Below are 18,881 nucleotides of genomic sequence, written 5' to 3'. Positions count from 1 at the left end.
TAAGATAAGGATTTCTGTTAACCATAGCTCTTAAGCCATCAGAGGTGCCTCACTAACTTTAATATGTTCTTGGCAGGAGAAAATGTGTGGGATGCTGCAGATCTCCCTGTACTGTTTTGACGACTTTTCCATATGTTTCAAATGACTATAAAATAAAAATGTCTATTTAAAAAAAGTACTATAGAGCAATAGGTTTTGTATATTCCTTCGTATATTTCTGAAGAGGAATTTGGGGATGGATATGTGAAAAAGATGTTTTACAGTATTCCCTTTTGTGCATTTTGAACATTTTTCATGGTAGTATATTGCATATTTAAAATTAAATATTAAAATAAGATAGACCTCAATATCAGTCATCCCCTGGAGTGGCCAATAGAAAAAGGAACCATTTTGAAGGATCTCCAGTAACTGGACATTCTGAAACCAATTTTGTGATGCTCCATGTTGATGGTGGGTGCATTATTCCAAAGAAGTTCAAGGCTGGAAGAGTGTCTGCCAGAACAGGTGGTGGAGATACAGTGACTTCACAAGATGAAGATGTGCCTTTCCCCACACTGGGAGAAGGGAGTCAGGGCTAAATGGGAAGGAACAATGCAATATTTGAAACAATCAGGCAAGGTCAGTGCAGCTGATCCAGATGGCCCCTGATGGTTTCCAAGCTTCCTCCCGCTCCTGTCCCCAGGAGATGATGTGACAAGAGTGTTAATTGGACATAATGCAGGACAAGAAAATGCGTCAAACCTTTACTTTCCCACTTCATTAGGCCCTAGGAGGCATTAAGGGAGTTTCATGGATTTCAACTGTGTATTGGCTCCTGGACATGTAACTAGCTTTTATTCTTTTGGTGTAATAGTTCTCGTTGTTCTGTACACTATGTTCCAAGAGTTTTTTCTGCTTCATCCAAGATGCCTTCATTTAGAGAATTTGGTGAACAAAATCATATTTATTGCCCCATCCACACCATATATTTGGACCCTGATTAATTAAATACTCAGCTCCATCTGTGCTCCTTGCTGTAGAGTTCTCTAGAGACAGAGAAGTGTGAGTCTTGTGCCCTGCACATAATCAGCCAACTCCTTGGAGAGGAAGCCTGTCTGCATATTCTGCAGCCAGCCCCAGGCTGAGTAACAGCTATGTCATTGTTTTAGGCTAGAGTAACCCCATCGTGGTCTGTCTCCCAGTTTCTGTATGATTTAATTTTATATTTCTTAGCTGTGGACACTTTGGGAAGTGAAAATATGGTGGGGTTAATGACTGTGCAAGACAACAAGCATAATCTAGGGGACTGGCCCAGGGCAATCTGGGACATCAATTGAGCCCCTCCATTACATTTACTAAGATTAGGGACAGAGAGCAAGAGGGGACCCCCTCAATGATGTCTAAGCATGCTTCACTTTCTTAGTTATACAATGAGCTAAGAAAGCATTCAACAGATGTGTACCATTCCCTGCCACAGTATGGAGCTTATGGTAAGCTGGCCCTGAACCCCATCCCCTGCTCACTGGGTCCTGGTTATCCTGTTTCTCTTCCCTCCCTGGACAGCTTCCGGTCTCATGAGGGAGTGTTGAGACACTTGGGTCAGCACAGCAACTTAATTCTCAGCTGTGTTCTTGGTCCCCATAAATAGCTGCCCTGTGGGATGCAAGTGGAGTTCATGGTCCTTCCTTGGGATGGCAGCTGGGCTCTCCATTGCTTGAACTATGGTCTGCAAAGTGGGACTCCACTTGTGGGTGGTCCTGTTGCCTTGATTGTAAAGATTCCTCTTGCTCTGAGGAGGGGCTCAGCCAAAGGAGGGCCAGAGCAGTGCCCTCTAAAGAGTGGCATGCAGACAGGGTTCCTTTGGCCTAGTGTTAGGGACTGAGTTGTATCCCTTTAAATTCATAGGTTAAGGTTATTGCATTTGGATGTAGGTTCTTTAAAGAGGTAAAGTTAAATGAGTTCGTATGAAGTGAAGCACTGATTCCATAGGACTGGCATTTACATAGAAAAGACCAGGAGCTCATGCTGTCTATCCATCCATCCATCCATCCATCCATCCATCCATCCATCTATCTATCCATCTATCCATTCATCTGTTATCTATTTATTTTTAATACTATTATTATATATCTCAGGCTTCACATGGACTGAAGTGAGGTGAGAGATATAACCAGAACCTAACCTGGCTGACATGTTGCCTCTGTTTTCCTGGACTCCACACCGTGAGAGCATAAATGCCAGGTGTCTGGGTCTCCCAGCCTGTGGGGTTGGCCACAGCATCCTGAGGGGCCTGATAACACCAAAAATCACTATAAGCCAGTGCAACATTAGCACAACCTTAAACATGGTCTCCACCTTCTGTCACTGAGAGGATGGGCCCTAGAAGAGGAAGGTTTCAATTAGGCAAAGAGCAATGAGATGGGAGGGAGAGAGCTAATCAATCCTAGACAGGGAGATTTGGTCCCTGGGAGCAGTGCTTTTCACTACTGTGCTTATCTAACGAGTTGGTCTTGCGTTCTCACAGGGAACAGGCACTGAAAGTACAGTTTGACAAAGACAGAATGGATATAACTGGGTCATGATGTCCCAGTGGTTCCTTAAACCCTTAAGAGATAGAGAAGCAGCATTCTTTGGATAAAACTTTATGACCTCAGATTCTTCAACTTCACTCTCCATGTACTGTTCATCTCAGAGGGAGGGAAGGAGAGAGGGAGGGAGGGAGAGAGAGAGAGAGAGAGAGAGAGAGAGAGAGAGAGAGAGAGAGAACCCAGAGCCTCCGTTGTCTTTATGATGGCATCTCCCCTGACACCTCCTATAATTACAGAAGGAGGGATGTGATAAGCCTTTCCAGAATCCAAGCTCAGCTGGGCCCCAGATGTGACTATGGACAGTGGGCAGAATTGAGAGGCCACAAGGACATACACTCCTATGGAATAGATTACTTAACTCCTGTCTGGGTGTGCAATGGCCAGTCCTTGCAGCTACTGGTAGGTCTTGGGGGTGGGCAAAACCACCTCCCAATCCCCTTAACTCTCAGATAGACATTTCCAGGCATCCCAGGCTGCTTAATCCACCTGAGGTTAGCCCTGATTTTCACAGCCCAAGAGGGCTGTCCCAGAACTTCCTAAGAAAGAATTGGACTTCCCCCGCCTCTTCTTTGTGCTCCACCTCCACTGCATGATGAGAAGCTAATATCAGGGTGTTCTAATATCTCAAGCCAGCTTGCTGTCCTGCATGTGGCAGGATATGGCAAAGCTTCAAAGTACTGTGTGATTTTCAAGGCTTCTATGTAAAGTCATTTTGATCAGCATCACTCATGGAAACATTTTCTCAAAAGCATTTGTTTATTTATTCATGAAGGAATTTTCTTTATGTCCCTCTTTGCACATCTTTTTAATTGTCAGTTGTTTTCGGAGTTATAAACACACCAGTTGGTCCTGCACTAGAGTATGGCTTTGGAATTTCATGGTGTGGAAATTAGGAGAAAAAGAACCCAGAGATTCTCAAGTGCCACTTCCAAGGGGATGAAGGGGTAGTTCTGGTAGGGCCTGGGCCTAGCAGTCAGGATGCTCATTGCCCATGCCTTATGTTGAAATGCCTGGGTTTGACCTATGTCTCTGCTTCTGACTCCAGCATCCTGCTAATGCTGATCATGGTGCAGCAATGGCACAAGTGATTGGATTCCCATCTGGGAGATGTGACTTGAGTATCCAGCTCTTGGTTTCAGTCCTAACTGCAGGCTGTTGCTGGCGTCTGGGGTGTAAACTAGTGGATAAATGCTGTTTCTGTTTCTCTGCCACTCTGTCTTTCTGTTTTTGTTTGTCTCTGACTCTTTAATAATAATAATAATAATAATGATATAATTTGCTATCATTGCTTTCATGTTCAGTGTAAACTTTTACCATGAGATGAACTTGCAAAATTTGCTGTGTATTATTTTAATTTTTTTTATCTAGAAATTTTAAGCAAATGAACCTCCTTATTAAGGTTTGAAAAAAGTTCAAACTACTAAAAGGATGGCCAGATCTCATCTTTTTATAACAGGCTTTAACTGGAGAGAGTACATGTTCACCCACGGTCCCTAAAGGCATGGTCAATTATTTGAGTTTGTATTCTTTATGTCTCTTCCCTCCATTCTGAAGGGTCTAAGTTGTGGCCATTTTTCATTCCTAAAAGGTTGTGAATAAGGGTTGTGCAAACAGAGCAAAGTGTTTGATTCTGTAATGAAGAGAGAAGTATCAGAATGAGTTAATGTCTCAATGGACCAGACTTAGAAGATCTTGTGTACTTTTTCCAGGATGCATTGCAGCCTCTGTTTGTGTCTCCTCCCTGGGACCCACTAAGTCATTTGTGCACATATTTGGACAGTCTTAGGACTCAGCATTTGGTCTTGAACCTTCAAGTGGCTCTCACCCAAGTTCCCTACCCTCAAAACTGATCTCCACCCAGTCATTAGATCTAAAATTAGTTTATTTGCCAGAGTGCATCAGTTTTGGTGCCCTGGATCTTCACATGCTCATGGGGCTGGTGTTTTGGCTGAGGATGTAGGAAGCCTACAGGGCAAAGTGATCATGGCAAACAGGTTTCAGTGCTTCCTAAATCCCTACTGAGTCCAAGGACAGCACAAGTATGTAAGTTGCTGCTGCAACCAAGATATTTTCATATTCTGATATCAGAATTATCACCCAGATGAAATGACTCTCCAAATCCTCAAATTTCTCCTCTTCTAAAGAGTCCTCACAGAAGATCCCAGGAAGAATGGAGACTGCAGGGCCCTTGTTATTCAATGTGCTTGTTCTCAAAATATCCGGCATGTATCATTGTTGGTCATCTACCCAATTGGCAAGACTGAGCATGTGCTGCAGGCACCAGGTTAGGCAGGAAACAAACAGAAAATAGAAGTTTGTCTCTAACGAACTTCTGCAGAATTTTGCAATCGAAATAGCTAGAGGGAAAGCTATTTTCATTTTGGTAAAACTTGTAAGTCTTGTCTTTCTAAGTGTAGTGTTGTGTTTATTTTGAACACCATATTAATTTTTTCCTGTGTCTAGGCCTCCTACTTGTCTTTCGCTGACCCTGTATGTCACAGAAACAGCACAAGGTCAGAGGTCTTGCGGAGAAAATACTAGGATGCAGGTGTCCTGTCTGGTTAAGTGATCTGGCTCACATCATGTGACTTCTCTAATCAGTTTCTTTTTATGTTAGATAACAATGGTCCTTAATGTTTGTAATCCCTTTCAGCTGTGAAATTTCAAGATGCTATAACTTTCCAGCACCACAGACTATATTAATATATGTAAACCAGGGATTGAAAGTTATGGTGAAATAATTAGCACACTCATGACTGCAGGTCTTGGAAAGGCACAGAGACCCAAGAAGTGCAAATGAGACTGAGCATATGGACATGTGGCTTTGCATGACTACTGCTCCATTGGGGACATAATACATTTGTCTGTAACTTGAAGTGGGATGGGAAGTGCACGCTCCATAACAGGAAGGACTTTCTAGGGGCCTGGATACTTGATAAAAGCTAAAAGCCCTGTAAGTCACTTGAAAGGTCCAATGAAATGGGTTGATGGAAAACATATGTCAGGCCCACATCTCTACATTTCATGGAATGCCCAGCTCCTGGCTAGGCTTTGCCAATCATTTAGAAAATCCAAAAGAACTTTCCTGGCATCTTTTCCACAAGCAGTCTGCCCATTCCCCTCCCCAAGGAAATCCTGATCAGAGCCTGCCTGTGCAGTGACCCCTTGGGGAATGCAATAATCCCATCCAGCAGGTAAACTCTAAGGGGCCTTCCAGCTTTGGTGCCTTGTGACTTCTGTTAAAATCCAGGGACCTGGGCTAAGATGATGATCTCCAGGGAATGGACCATTTTCCTCCTTGCAACCACAGTGTCTTTCCTCTGCATGGGATGGGGAAGTTGGACCTTATACAGCGCATGCTCCTGGCCACAGGAAAGGGCAGTGACTTCACAGTGTTGATTTTCTTTATGTGGTTGGGAAGACAGAATGTGCACTTTCTATAGCGATGATCCAAGAGAACTTCTTGAAGGAAGTGGAGGCTAGAAGAGTGTTGAGGAAGGGCGAAGGCAATTTGTTAGTTTTGAGATTAAAGAAGAGACTCTCCATGGGAAAAACCAATGATTAAATATCTAAGTGCTAGGGTCCAAGAACTCTGTGTGCTGCCTCAGCAGGTGGTCCATCTGCTAGGCAAATAATCCAGTGAATCCCAGGAGAAAGCTGTGGCTTTTCTGCTTGGGGAATGGATGGGGTTTCAGGTCTGCAAGGCAGGCAGTTCATCCAGAAGCTTCCATGCTGCTCCCACCTGCCCCCTCTTGGTCTCACTCCATTCCCCAAGACCCTGAAGGATGAACACTTTTCTGCCAGATGCTTTAGTCCCCATTTCCCTTCCTAATTGAAAACAGCTTTTCTTTCCGCTTGAGAGGGAAGAGGAGGCAGAGGTCCTGCAGGCCTCCCTCCTTCCGCTCTACTTTCCTTTTTCTGATCTGGAAAAGCTCTCCATTAGTAAGCAGAAGGTGGGGCTGGGTGGCTCACCAAGGCCCTTCCCAGCAGAGAGCATTTCTCAGAAGGGAGCCAGCTCTCTCTTCCTGGTAGAAGAAATATGGTCCTCACTGCTGCTCTCCCACTCCCCACCCCGGCAGGGGTGCACCTCCAGGAGACAGCTGCAAACCAGGTTCCTACAGAGAAACTGTACTTTCCCACACTTATGGGGAACAACATCACTTACTGCAAATTGGACAGCTCTCCCAAGAGAGCCTCACAGTTACAGAAATTCTCTTTTGTACTCAAGTAGCACTGGAACAACTAAGTTAAAGCTTACAGTCCTGAGGGCAATAAGTTAGCACCAGAAATCCTTTCACTTCACAAATGGATCTACGTTGGCCAGTCCTGTGGCTTCTGTGCCTGGAGCTTAATGTTCTACCAGTCTAGAGATCATGGGGCAGAGGCTGGTGAAATAGCACAGCACCTTGCTTTCCATCAGTAGCTCTTGTCTCCTAGAGCATCAAAGCCAAAGGCCAAAAACGGAAGCCAAATCAGATGACTGCCCCCAAGGAAACACATTACACATTCCCATCCTGTAGAAGTTGGAGCCCTCATTCAGATTTCTTTCAAGTAGTCCTGCAGTTCTAGCTCCCATGGTGTCCCATCAGTAGCTCTGGAGGGTGTCTCGTCTGCTCTGTGTACCAGTTTTCAGGATACAGCCTGACGTGCAGTGTTTTACCATCTTCCAGCATAAATCATTTAGGATTATAAACTCAGTCACTGTCGAAGCTCTGTCACTGATGTCTACCAAAGACAGTCAGTTCCTGCCAGTGACCAGCATTAAGATTGTTGATGTCCGTGATGGGGCATCCACATCAATTACTGCTCAAACTTGTCTTTCCACTTTGTTGTCTTGATGGGCCACAAAATCACAGCAACTGGCATCCAAGTGAGATAGAGTCTCCCTGCCTCTGGAACTGGTGGTTCCATATCCTGGAAGCAAACACATGTATCCTGGGACCAGCTTCATTCTGTGGTTGCTTGTATAACTGAATAACTGATGCCTCCAGGTTACATACATGCACATCACTTCAAGATTCCAGCTCCCAGAGAGTTCCAGCTCAAGCTGCAATGGGATCAGACTTCGTACAACTGTAGTAAAGTCCTTGGGTGTAAATCCTGGCTCCATTACTCTCCAGCTCTGAGCCTTCATTTCTCCATGTTCTAAAACTCTTAGAGGCAGTGCATGCTGTTAAAACTAGTGTTAAGAACATAATCATCTGTGGAGCCAGTGATGCCAAACACCCATATCAGAGTGCTGATTTGAGTCTTGGCTGCTTTGCTTCTGATCCAGCTTGTTGCTATTACATCCAGGAAGGCAGCAGAAGGTGACCCTGGTGTTAGAGGCCCTATCACCCACGTGGAAGACCTGAATGAGATTTCTTCTGGATCCCACCCTGAGCCTGGTGCAGCCCCAGTAGTTGTAGCCATTTGGGGGTAAAGCTGTGAACAAAAATCTATCTTTCTTCCTCCCTCTCTCCCTTGCTTTCAAACAAATTAAATAAATGTATAAACAATTATAAAAAGGGGCCCAGCACTAGTGGCTAAAAGTCTTCACCTTGAATGTGCCAGGATTCCATATATGTACCAGTTCATGTCCTGATGTCCTCATTTCCCACCCAGCTTCCTGCTTTGGCCTGGGAAAGCAGTAGAGGATGGCCCAAGCCTTGAGACCCTGCATCCCTGTGGGAGATCCAGAAGAAGCTCCTAGTTCCTGGCTTCAGATCGGCTCAGCTCTAGCCTTTGCAGCCACTTTGGGAGTGAATAAGCAGATGGAAGATATTCCTTTCTGTCTCTCCTCTTCTCTGTATATCTGACTTTCCAATAAAAATAAACAAATCTTAAAAAAAGTAAAAATTATGAAAAGATTATAGCCAAGAAGTGGCAACACTATGATTGTAATTGTTTTATGTATACTTTTTCCTTAAAGAAGCAGGAGATTCTGACAAGATGAGTTAGATGATTTATTCAAGAGGCAAAACCAGTGAATGGTAAAGCCAAGACAGCCAGTCTCTAGTAGTTTGGCTTAGACTTTAAGTCTCAGAGTGATGTCACCTTCCCATAGCTCCACAGGTGAGCTTCTGCCAGAACTGTAACTGCTTTCCTAAATAAGGCCATGACAAGTACCAAGTGGAGGACTCGTTGGACAGATAAAGCCAAAGAAAGGTAACAGACAGAAGAGAGCATACACCGCTAATCCATGAAGCAGAGGAGATTTCCCATCAGATGTCTCTGGTTTCTTCTTTTATGATGGAAGTTAGAGTGTTCTCTCCAATACAAGGCAACATTATACAAAACAAATAGATATATATGTAAACATGTATGTACATGAATTGTTATAGATGAACTATATAATGGAGATTAGCATGCCAGGAATTGAAGCTATGTTGCAGCACATATTTTTACTCCCAAATAAGAGCAGGACTCCCAGCGAAGCAGTTAAATATATCCTGACAATATTATGCTAGATTTTTCTACCTTTGCCTATACTTACGGTGAATTGATGCACCTAAACGCAGAATGTTAAACTAGTAACTTTTATAATATGTAATAATATGGGGGGGATGGTGGGAAGGGAAGTGTGGAGGAAGAAAAGGGAGGGAAAGGAAAGAGTCCTTATACCTACAAAACTATGCCATGGGAAATAACAACAACAATAAAAATATCAAGAAAAAAGAAGCAAAGCTGAACATGTACAAACGGAAATGGACTTTGCCAAATAGAATCACCCAGATCTGGGCAGAAGTAAAGATAAAAATCAGATTTCCCACATCTTTCAGTGGGCCCCCTATCTGGAATGTTCCCCTTGCTCCAGAGTCATGTGTTGAAAAGTGACACTTGTCCCAAGATGCCAGTGTCACTTAAGGTGATCTGACAAAGCATCCTAGGATCATCAAGCTGCAGCCTCTTTGTCCCAGCCAGGACATCACCACTCTTTTATACTTCATGTTGTAGAATCTATTGCCAAGACTATTTCCACTCTTTAATGAAATAGGCTGCTGTTTTTGTTGTGGACATTTAAGCAAGTATGGCTAACTGACCAGCTGGCTATTGTTGTATGTTACGTTATTCTAAAACTCAGTGTCCTGAAGCAACAAAGCTTTATTATCTTTATTTCTTTGAGTTAGAGTTTGATATTAACTTGCTTATTGTTCTTCTGGCTCAGGGTCCTTTATGGGTTTGTAGTCAAGATACTAGTTGAGACTTCAGTCCTCCAAAAGCTAGACTGGGCCTGGGATATCTCCCTTCAGTTGATCCTAGGCAGGAGTGTGGATACTTTGTATATTGTATATACTTTGTATATGACAGAGTAAGAGAGACCAAAGAACAAACGCTGGCGCCTCATCCCAGGAAAAAATTCTGATATTTCTACCAGCTTTCTATCTTTCAGAGTAGGTTACTAGATCTATCTTACATCTAATAAAATGAATATTAAGCTGTACTTTGAGACATTTATTTATTCATTCATTTTTCTGTTCCATTTTATTTGAAAGAAATAGGTATAGATGTGGAAAAATTCTGTCTGCTGGTTCACTCCCCAGATTTTGGCAACTATCAAGTCTGGCCTAGGCTAAAGCCAAAAGTCAAGAACTCAAACTGGTTCTCCAGTGTGTGTGGCAAGGATGTGGCTTCTTGTATCACCGCTTGCTGTCTTCCAGGATGCACCTTAGCAGCAAGCTAGATCAGAAGTGGAGGTACGGGGATTTGAATCCTGAGTGCTAATAATGGATGCAAGCGTTCAAATTTTCACTAACTACTCACCAAACACCAGCCCCAAAGCCCACCTCTTGAGAGAAAAAATACCAAAGCATCTGTGATAGATTCTATCATGTGCTCTATATTAGTGTTATCCATTTGTTTGAAATAATATCACATCAGTTGTAAACCTCAGAGGTATAGGAAAATAAGTCATAACATTTTTTTTTTAAAGATTTATTTTTATTATTTTTTCATTGGAAAGGCGGATATACAGAGAGGAGAGACAGAGAGGAAGATCTTCCGTCCAATGATTCACTCCCCAAGTGAGCGCAACGGGCCGATACTATGCCGATCCGAAGCCAGGAGCCTCTTCCGGGTCTCCCACGCGGGTGCAGGTTCCCAAAGCTTTGGGCCGTCCTCGACTGCTTTCCAGGGCCACAGGCAGGGAGCTGGAAGGGAAGCGGGGCTGCCGGGATTAGAACCGGCGCCCATATGGGATCCCGGGGGTGCAAGGCGAGGACCTTTAACCACTTGCGCCACCGCGCCGGGCCCAAGTCATAACATTTTACAAGCAATTTTTAAAAATTATGGTAAGTTTTAGTATGTAGGACAGCACTGTCCTGGAGTCAGAGATTCAGTTTGTGTTTTGCACTGCACATCTGAGACAACGTAAGTCTTGGATGTTCCACTTTTCATTTTGGACCTTAGTTTTCTCTTTAGAAAACAAATGCTTCTGTTTCAACAAAAGGTCAAGGGATAGTCACATTAAAAAAAAAAAGTTGGAACCTAGCCTACACCAAATATAAAAATTAACTCAACGTGCATCAAAAATGAAAAACTGTAGAAATCTTAGAAGAAAATATAGTGCCCGCTTTAAAATTTAGAAGTAAATTTCAACATTGTTTTATTTGATTATTGTTTAAAGCTCTTGTCTGTTTTTTTCTGCTCAGCTATAGTCTTTTTAACTATTTAGTGAGTCGTTAAGACTTTGAGTATAAGGTAAATTAAAATTCTGTTACCTCAATGATTTTTTTAAAGAAAAAAATCACATGACATTGTATTTGGCAATGATTTCTTGACTGTGAAACCAAGACACAGATGGCAATAGAAAAAGTAAAACATTTAGGCTTTGGGTTTCATGAAATTAAAAAAAAAAAAAGATGTGTATATCATGTCATGCCAGCAGTGTAAAATGATTGTTTGCAAGTTGTGTCTCTGAAAAGGAATCACTATTTTAAAAATGTAGATCATTAAAACCCAGAATCAGCCAAAAGTTGAATAGTCACTTCTCCAAAGAAGGTACATAAATGGTGCACAAGCAGATAAAACGATGTCCAACATTACACATGATTAGGGAATCACATCAAAGCTCCTGTTAGGGACCATCTCAACTCATCAGAGAGACTTTTGTGACAGCGAAACAAAACAGAAAATAACAAGTGCCGGTTGGAATGTGAAAAAACTGGAGCTAAAATGGAACAGATGCTATGGAAAGCAGTTGTTTCTCCAAGTGTGAGAAAATGGAATGACCATAGGGCCCAGCAGTCCCAATTCTTAGGATATTTGCCAAAGGATTGGACATAGGATCTTGAAGAGATACTGTACAAATAAGGTTACAACAGCATTATTCACAACAGCAACCCAAGGATCTAATGGTGGGTGAATGAAAAAGCAAAATGTGCTGCCTGTGTGCTATAGAATAGTGTTCAGTTTTAAAAAGAAAGAACATTCTGGTTTATGACATGGATGAATCTTGATGGGACTATGATCAGTGAAATGTGCCAGCCCTAGAAAAAAAAATCTGTAAAATTCCACTTACATAAGGTTCTTAAAGTTGTAAAAACCATAGGGACACAAACAGGAAGGTGGTTTCTAGGGGCTGGAGTTAGCAGGGAATTGGAAATTACTGTTTCATGGAGCAGAGTTTTGGTTTTGTAAGAATGTGGATGAGATGGTTTGATGGGTGCACAATGTACGAATGTACGTAATGTCACTGAACTGTCAGTTAGAAATAGTGAAGATTGGCAGGTTTCTGCCATATGTGTTTTACCGTAATGTAAAAGCAGAGATGTGTGTGTGTGTGTGTGTGTGTGTGTGTGTGTGTGTGTGTGTGTGTGCCTGCCTGCCTGTATTGAAAGATTTTTAATGCCTCCTCTGCCTCTGATAGTCTCGCTTCCAACATTGGCTTTTAGAGTCCATTTGTGATGGTATCACTTCTGTGATCTAGCTATCTGTTCAGCTATCATCTATCATTATCCATCTAGTAATCCTTCCTAGGCATATGCATATACTTAAGTTTTTCCATGTTTCTATGTCTTTTCAAAAGCTAATTTAAATAAATCTTTCATGGACCTTTAATCTTTAGAAGGAAAGCATGACTGTTTATGTTGCAAGAACATATTTTATTTGCCCACAGCAGCCTGAGCACAGCATGCTATTACTATAAATGGGGCATGGTGGTGTTTTGTTATGAAACGCCTTTTGATGTAGGACAACCACAGTCCAGTGACTTCCAAATATATCGCTGCCTACTGTAAAAATAAAATGACAGATATTATCATAGCCTTGGGGTCTCTGTACACATTTCCAGGAACTCAAGGCCATTTACTAAATCCAAACAGAGAAACATTGTTTTAATGGTTATAGATGTGTCCACTCTCCTTTGAACCAGTCCTTCCCACTCCTACGCTGGCCCTTTGTGTCTGAAGCTCAGCATGTAGCAGTCAGTCTGGGCAATAGAAGATTGATGTCACTCAGTGTCGTCAACTTTGTTCCATAGACAAACTCTGATTATTCTTTAATCCACCATCTCATGTCTAAGATATCATTAATCAGATGATCAACTTCCCCCAAATGAGTGCCTACTTTTAGAACAAAATACTTAGGGAAAGCATCTCCCTTTAAAAGTAGCAGCATGATAAATTTCCTCACTTCCAACATTCCAGTGTGTCCCTAGTCTTTAGGACTTCCCTAATAGTCCTGTTGTACTTGCATATCCCAGAGAACTGCTCTGACAGCTCTGTAAGAAGTCTTGCTCAAGGTTGTCATGGCGCTGACATTAGCAATAGTAGTGGGAAGGAGAAACAGGGCTTCAGCTGCAGGGAGAAGACACGAAACCTGTGGTAGACACATGCTGTAGGAGCTGCAGCACAAGGAGCATGGAAGGTATTTATTATTTTGCCAGATTACTTCAAATTTAGCCTTTCAAAATGACAAAGTTTTACCATGTTATGATCTCCGTGGATGAGCCCTTTGATTATAGCTAACTTTAGTCTTCACTGAGATAGAGGAGACGTGACTTCAAAGCTCACTCATCCGCTGTGTTGAGGCTGAGGGGATTTCTGAACATGCAAATTAGAAGACTAAAACTTGGATGAATTAGATCTTATTAAAAATGTGAGTTCATAGGACATTGTGACTGCAGGAGTAAGAGTCTTCCTTTAAGCAAAAAGCCACAAGTCCCTCTAATGTAAGTGGGCCAGGGATTACCCTTTGTCCACTCCATTGAGGAAGGATAGTTTTGAATGGTGCTACTGGTGGCATCAAGACAGCAGCCATTCTTGAGTTTCTGATCAGAAATCTTGTGTAGTCAACTGACAGCATTCGTTATTTACTGTAGACCCTGGTTCATAGCTCACTGATTCTAGAATGTGTCTTCCACACTATACAGACCTCAAGATGTAGGAGGAAAAGTTCAGGAAGAGGTCAAGACAGCAGTTAGGGGAGGAAGATTTTCCTGATGGGCTGTTACAAGAAACTCCACCTATGGCTGGAATTAGTTTTGTACAGAACACTCTCAGAAGTTTACCACACCTCACTGTCATCTGGAGAATGTGTTAATAAGATTAAAGTGAGGATCTCTAGATCTTCAGGAAGTAGCCTGCCCCAAATGTAGTCTTTGTAAAATATTTTCCCTATTTGGACAATATAAAAAACTACACAAGTGCATTGAAAAGAGAATGTAGCGATGACACTGTGGCAAACATTTCTTGGGATTCAGCTGAAGGAGGGTGAGTAGACATCAAGGGCTTCAGGTAGATACTTGGTAGATCTACCTTTGGGGAAGGGTATGTCAGACTGTAGAAGTTTATCAAATATTTTTAGTGACAAATACATGATCTTTGCTTTCTTAAAAAATATTCACTTAGTTACCTTTTTAAGAATTATTTTTATTTTTGATGATTTTACATAACTTATTAGGGTGATAAGGGTCAAGGGCTATAGGAAAGTGGAAGGGATCACCATTTCCACATTCCTTTTTTTTTTTTCTTGTATCTGGGGGAAGGGGAGAGACTAGGAAAAAAGCCACACCCAGCTTCCCACACGCCTTTTCCCCCTGGAATGGAGGACAGCCACCTGATACCACACCAAGGTCCCCAATGTGGAGCATGCTCTGAAGGTCCTGCTCATTAGGTTCAATAGTTTAACAGTTTCAAATTAGTGCCTGTCTTGCCACTCCAAAACCAATGAAATCTCTCCAGAATTCACTGGTTGACATAGTCCACCTTAGAGTCTCTGTCCAGATATTCACTGCCAACAGTTGGCTAGGGTAGTTTATCAATTTGTTCTGTCCTCTGTCCTCTGTTGTGGTGCCAGGTGTCCTCTGCCGACTCCAATGTACTCTATATCCTCCCTGTGTACCTGGATATGCTGTCCACTGCTCCATCTAAGCCACTGAAGAGGCCCTTTATTCTTAGTTTTTCAAATCCAGACTGAGTCATTTCTATGTGAGAGGTAGAATGCTAGGCATTTTTAAGAGTTATTTGTATTCTAGTATTCATTTTTTTTGTTAGATTTTAAGACTTATGCAGACTCTTAACTTCTGAAAGAAAAATGCAAACAAAGCAGAATGTTGGATCCAAAGAAAGTAGGCTCTCCTATCGGTAAGAGATGTCATGATTTCAATTCATCCTAAAGCTGACCCTGCAGCAAGAACCCAAAGACTAATAGTTTATTTAGGAGGTGAAACCAGAAACAGGTAGTAGAATAGGGACTAAGGGACTAAGGCAAGGGAAAGAAATTGGTAAAGGGGCCTTAATAAGCTAGTCACAAGAATGCATTTGTTATGAGGACTTGTTGGGAAACTCTGAGGCAATAAAAATCTTATAGGTTTTTTCTATAAGAGCTTTCTAGTTATGCCACACAAGGAGTATTCATCCAGTACCTTTCCAAGTGTCCTTGTTGGATGGCCATTACTTAAAGAATCAGTGTTAGACACTTCTGGTCTATGCTACTTAGCAGCTTAGTCAGCATATCCTTGTGCCTAAGTGTTGTTACAAATATTTTCCATAAACAGCATTGAAATGGTAGAAATGACTTCCAAGGGAATGTTGGTAGGCTAGCAACAGCATGTGCTGCAATATTTCAAATTCACTGCATGCTTATACGTTTCCAAGCACACGGATAAATATGTATCATCTCATTTAATGCTTGATTAATAATCCTTCTTGTCTCAGCTGGGGAACAGATGTAGAGTAAAATGCCACCTGAATATGATCTCACAGCTCAAGATATGGATAGGTTTGAACCTGGGCTGTTGTTTATTTTTGTAGTCAAAACATTTGTGTTTTGCTCAAGGCTTCTAGAAGGTTTATCCATTTGAGGGAATAGAAAAAATAATTCAAGACATAGATGCAAAATCAGTTACTTCATGAAATATAGCCCCAATTTCAGTGTTGGATTCTGCACTGGTAGAGAATTACAGACATGTGATGGAGTTCAAGAACCATCATGGGTACTCTTTGGGTGCCACATGAAGCTCAAGTCATTGATGGTAAAAAAAAAAATCTGAGGTGGTATCAGACCTTGTCTACAGTACTTTACGTGTATTCCCTCCTTGAACATGCACAAAACATTGTTGGATGCATACGATTACAGGCCACATTTTACTGACAAGTAAACTGAGGCCCAGAAGGACTAAGTGACCCTTCATAATTACCTGTTAAGTCATGGCAGCTGAATTTGAACCTCAGCCTCTTCCTCTCCTAATAATTAAATGACAGTTTTGTTTATGTCATTTTTTTCCTGGACTGTAAACTACTTGGGTTTGTTGGGGCAGAGGTGTTGTTCTGTGTGATTCTTGCACAGTGATTTACTCATAACTAGAATGAATACAATTCATGCTTGATGGTAGATTTCAGGAGACTATGAAACCAGAAGTGGTTTGAGTTTTCTATTCATGTAGAAGGGAGTCCATGTTCAATTGTGAAGATGATAAACTTCAACCAAATCAGACTATTTAATTGGCCATGTGTAGGTAGAAATGACAGAAATTAAGCATTAGTATATGTGAAATTAGACATCAGAATCAAAAAGCATGTGCCAAGTCCTGCTTCTCCCTTCGTTCAGATTTCTGATGGACTTTTATTTGTTGTTGCATACCTGCAAATGCACAATCTCTTAACCTAACAAAAGGAGGATCATATTTAAGACTTAAAAATGCACATAGTGCAAAGCCAAAGAGTGTTTGCAAATGCAGGTGGGAGAGGCATGATGCAATTACTTTTTGGCAGAATGATCCTGCACACGTCTTCTCCAGTCCAAGTAAGGCTGTTTCCACCTCTACTGTAGGCATTTTCTCTCTGAAATGTCAATGGCCCAAGAGAGCAGGAGGTGTGGAGAAGGAATACCCCGAGTTAATGCTTGATGCTGAGGCAGAAACAGGGCTCTGTTAGACTGGGCATGTGGAGATGAAGGGGAAGCATGACTGTAGTATTTGGAGAGCCTGGTCGACAATTAGCAACATTCTGAGCACTCAAGTTCTCTGTCAATAAGCAGTTTATAGGGGAGATAAATGGTTGGGAGGAAGGTGTTCAGGAAAGAATGAACACATTATCTGGGCAAGCCCAATTCACTGGAGTATTTTAGGAGTCAGACTGGATAAGAAGGAGGGAAACTCTATCTCCTTTAGACTGAGGAAGGCTGCAAGCTTTGATCTAACACTGAGAGACAGCAATAGAGGGCTAGATTTCTGCAATTTGTGTTACCCAATGGGCATCCAGGTTCTGTGCTAAGTGATTTTCAAATGACAGCATGGCCACCCTCCTGACAATGAAACTAGACACAACTGGCTCTTAAAAGAGAAAATGTGAGCATTCATTCTAAAGGGGTGTTGCTGGAATGTTCTAGTAAATTTGTACCACATTATGGAAAGTGATGGGACAGTCCTCAGAAAGTTGGCAACAGAACTAGTCTGTGATCCAGCAGTTCCATTACTGTATATCTAACAGATGTGAAATCTATTTGTGGACGAGATACCTGTGCTCTTACATTCAATGCAGCATTTTTCGTGATATCCAAGATATGGAACCAATCTTAGCTTCCAGCAACAGATAAATGGGGAAAAGAAGATGTAGTACATACTCACAATGGAATACTATTCGGCCTTAAGGAAAGAAGGAATATTGTCAGTTGCCACAACTGTCCTAAATGAGCCTGGAAGACATTATGTTAAGTGAAAGAGGCCAGACACACACAGACAAATCCTGTATGGCATCATTTATAGGTAGCATTTTAAAAGGATGCACGCACAATGCAGAGAATAGAATGGTGAGTATCATGGTTTTGGGGAGCGGGGGTGGGTCATAAGATTGGAAAGATGTTGGCCCAAGAGCAAACAGCAAGCACATCAGTTACAAGGGAAGATTGAGTTCAAGGTATCCATTATTCAGTATGGAGACTGTAGTTAATATCAGCACATTACTTTCTCATAAAGATTTCTAAGAGAGTTGATTCTTGAGCATTTTTATCACAAAGAGATAAGAGGTATGTAAAAAATGTGTATGCTAACTAGTTTGAGTTGGCACTTCCACAATGTATACATATATCAAAACATATACCATACTCATATATAGGTTTGTAAATAAAAAGTAAATGAAAAAAGTTTAAATTAGAGCAAAACATAAACAAACCATTGGAACTGAAATTAAATGTCATTAAATTCGGAAAATCTTTACCATGTATTTCGATGTTGGCATACTTTCCCTACATACTTTTGCATCCCATGAGAACCCTTCCCAAGAAAGTACAGTTTTGACAAAAAGTAGGTCCAAGTATATTGTGACTCTGGGATATTAAATTACATATTCATAGATTTATGCTAATAACGACCTCTTTTTTGAGAATAGGTTGAGCAATCAGGCATGATTTGGCTAGAAACTCCCTTCAACACAATCCAGGCTATCTCAGATCCTGAGAACTTTGTGTTCTTAAGACATCATTGTTTGGCTTATTATAAAACCTTCAAATAAATGTGTGGCTTCTGGTTGTTTTAGCACAGAGCTTCCTAGTATTAGCCCATTCTGTCTTCCAACACACTGGATGATAGTATGTATATATTCCCGCCACTTTGACAATCCTTTTCTATGGTCCCTTCTATACACCTCATGGTCTGGCAGCTACAGCCAGCTCTACTTTGAAGAGCTATTATCCTCTTTTCCACATAAACCTCTCTAATGTTTCAAGGCAAAGATGTTTTCCATCCTATCATGATGCTCTTTGGTTCTAGAATTGATTGGTAAACTTCTCTATGTTGTCATCAAAGATGTGGATGCACTCCATCCTGCTCAACTATTTTTCATGCTTTGAAATAATTTATATATTTATCCAAAATAGTTACTGAAACAAATAAACAGA

Source organism: Ochotona curzoniae, unplaced genomic scaffold, assembly GCF_017591425.1.
Source record: "Ochotona curzoniae isolate NIBS_2020 unplaced genomic scaffold, NIBS_Ocur_1.0 contig_4514, whole genome shotgun sequence".
Classification (NCBI taxonomy): Eukaryota; Metazoa; Chordata; class Mammalia; order Lagomorpha; family Ochotonidae; genus Ochotona; species Ochotona curzoniae.
This window is presented reverse-complemented; position numbering follows the sequence as displayed.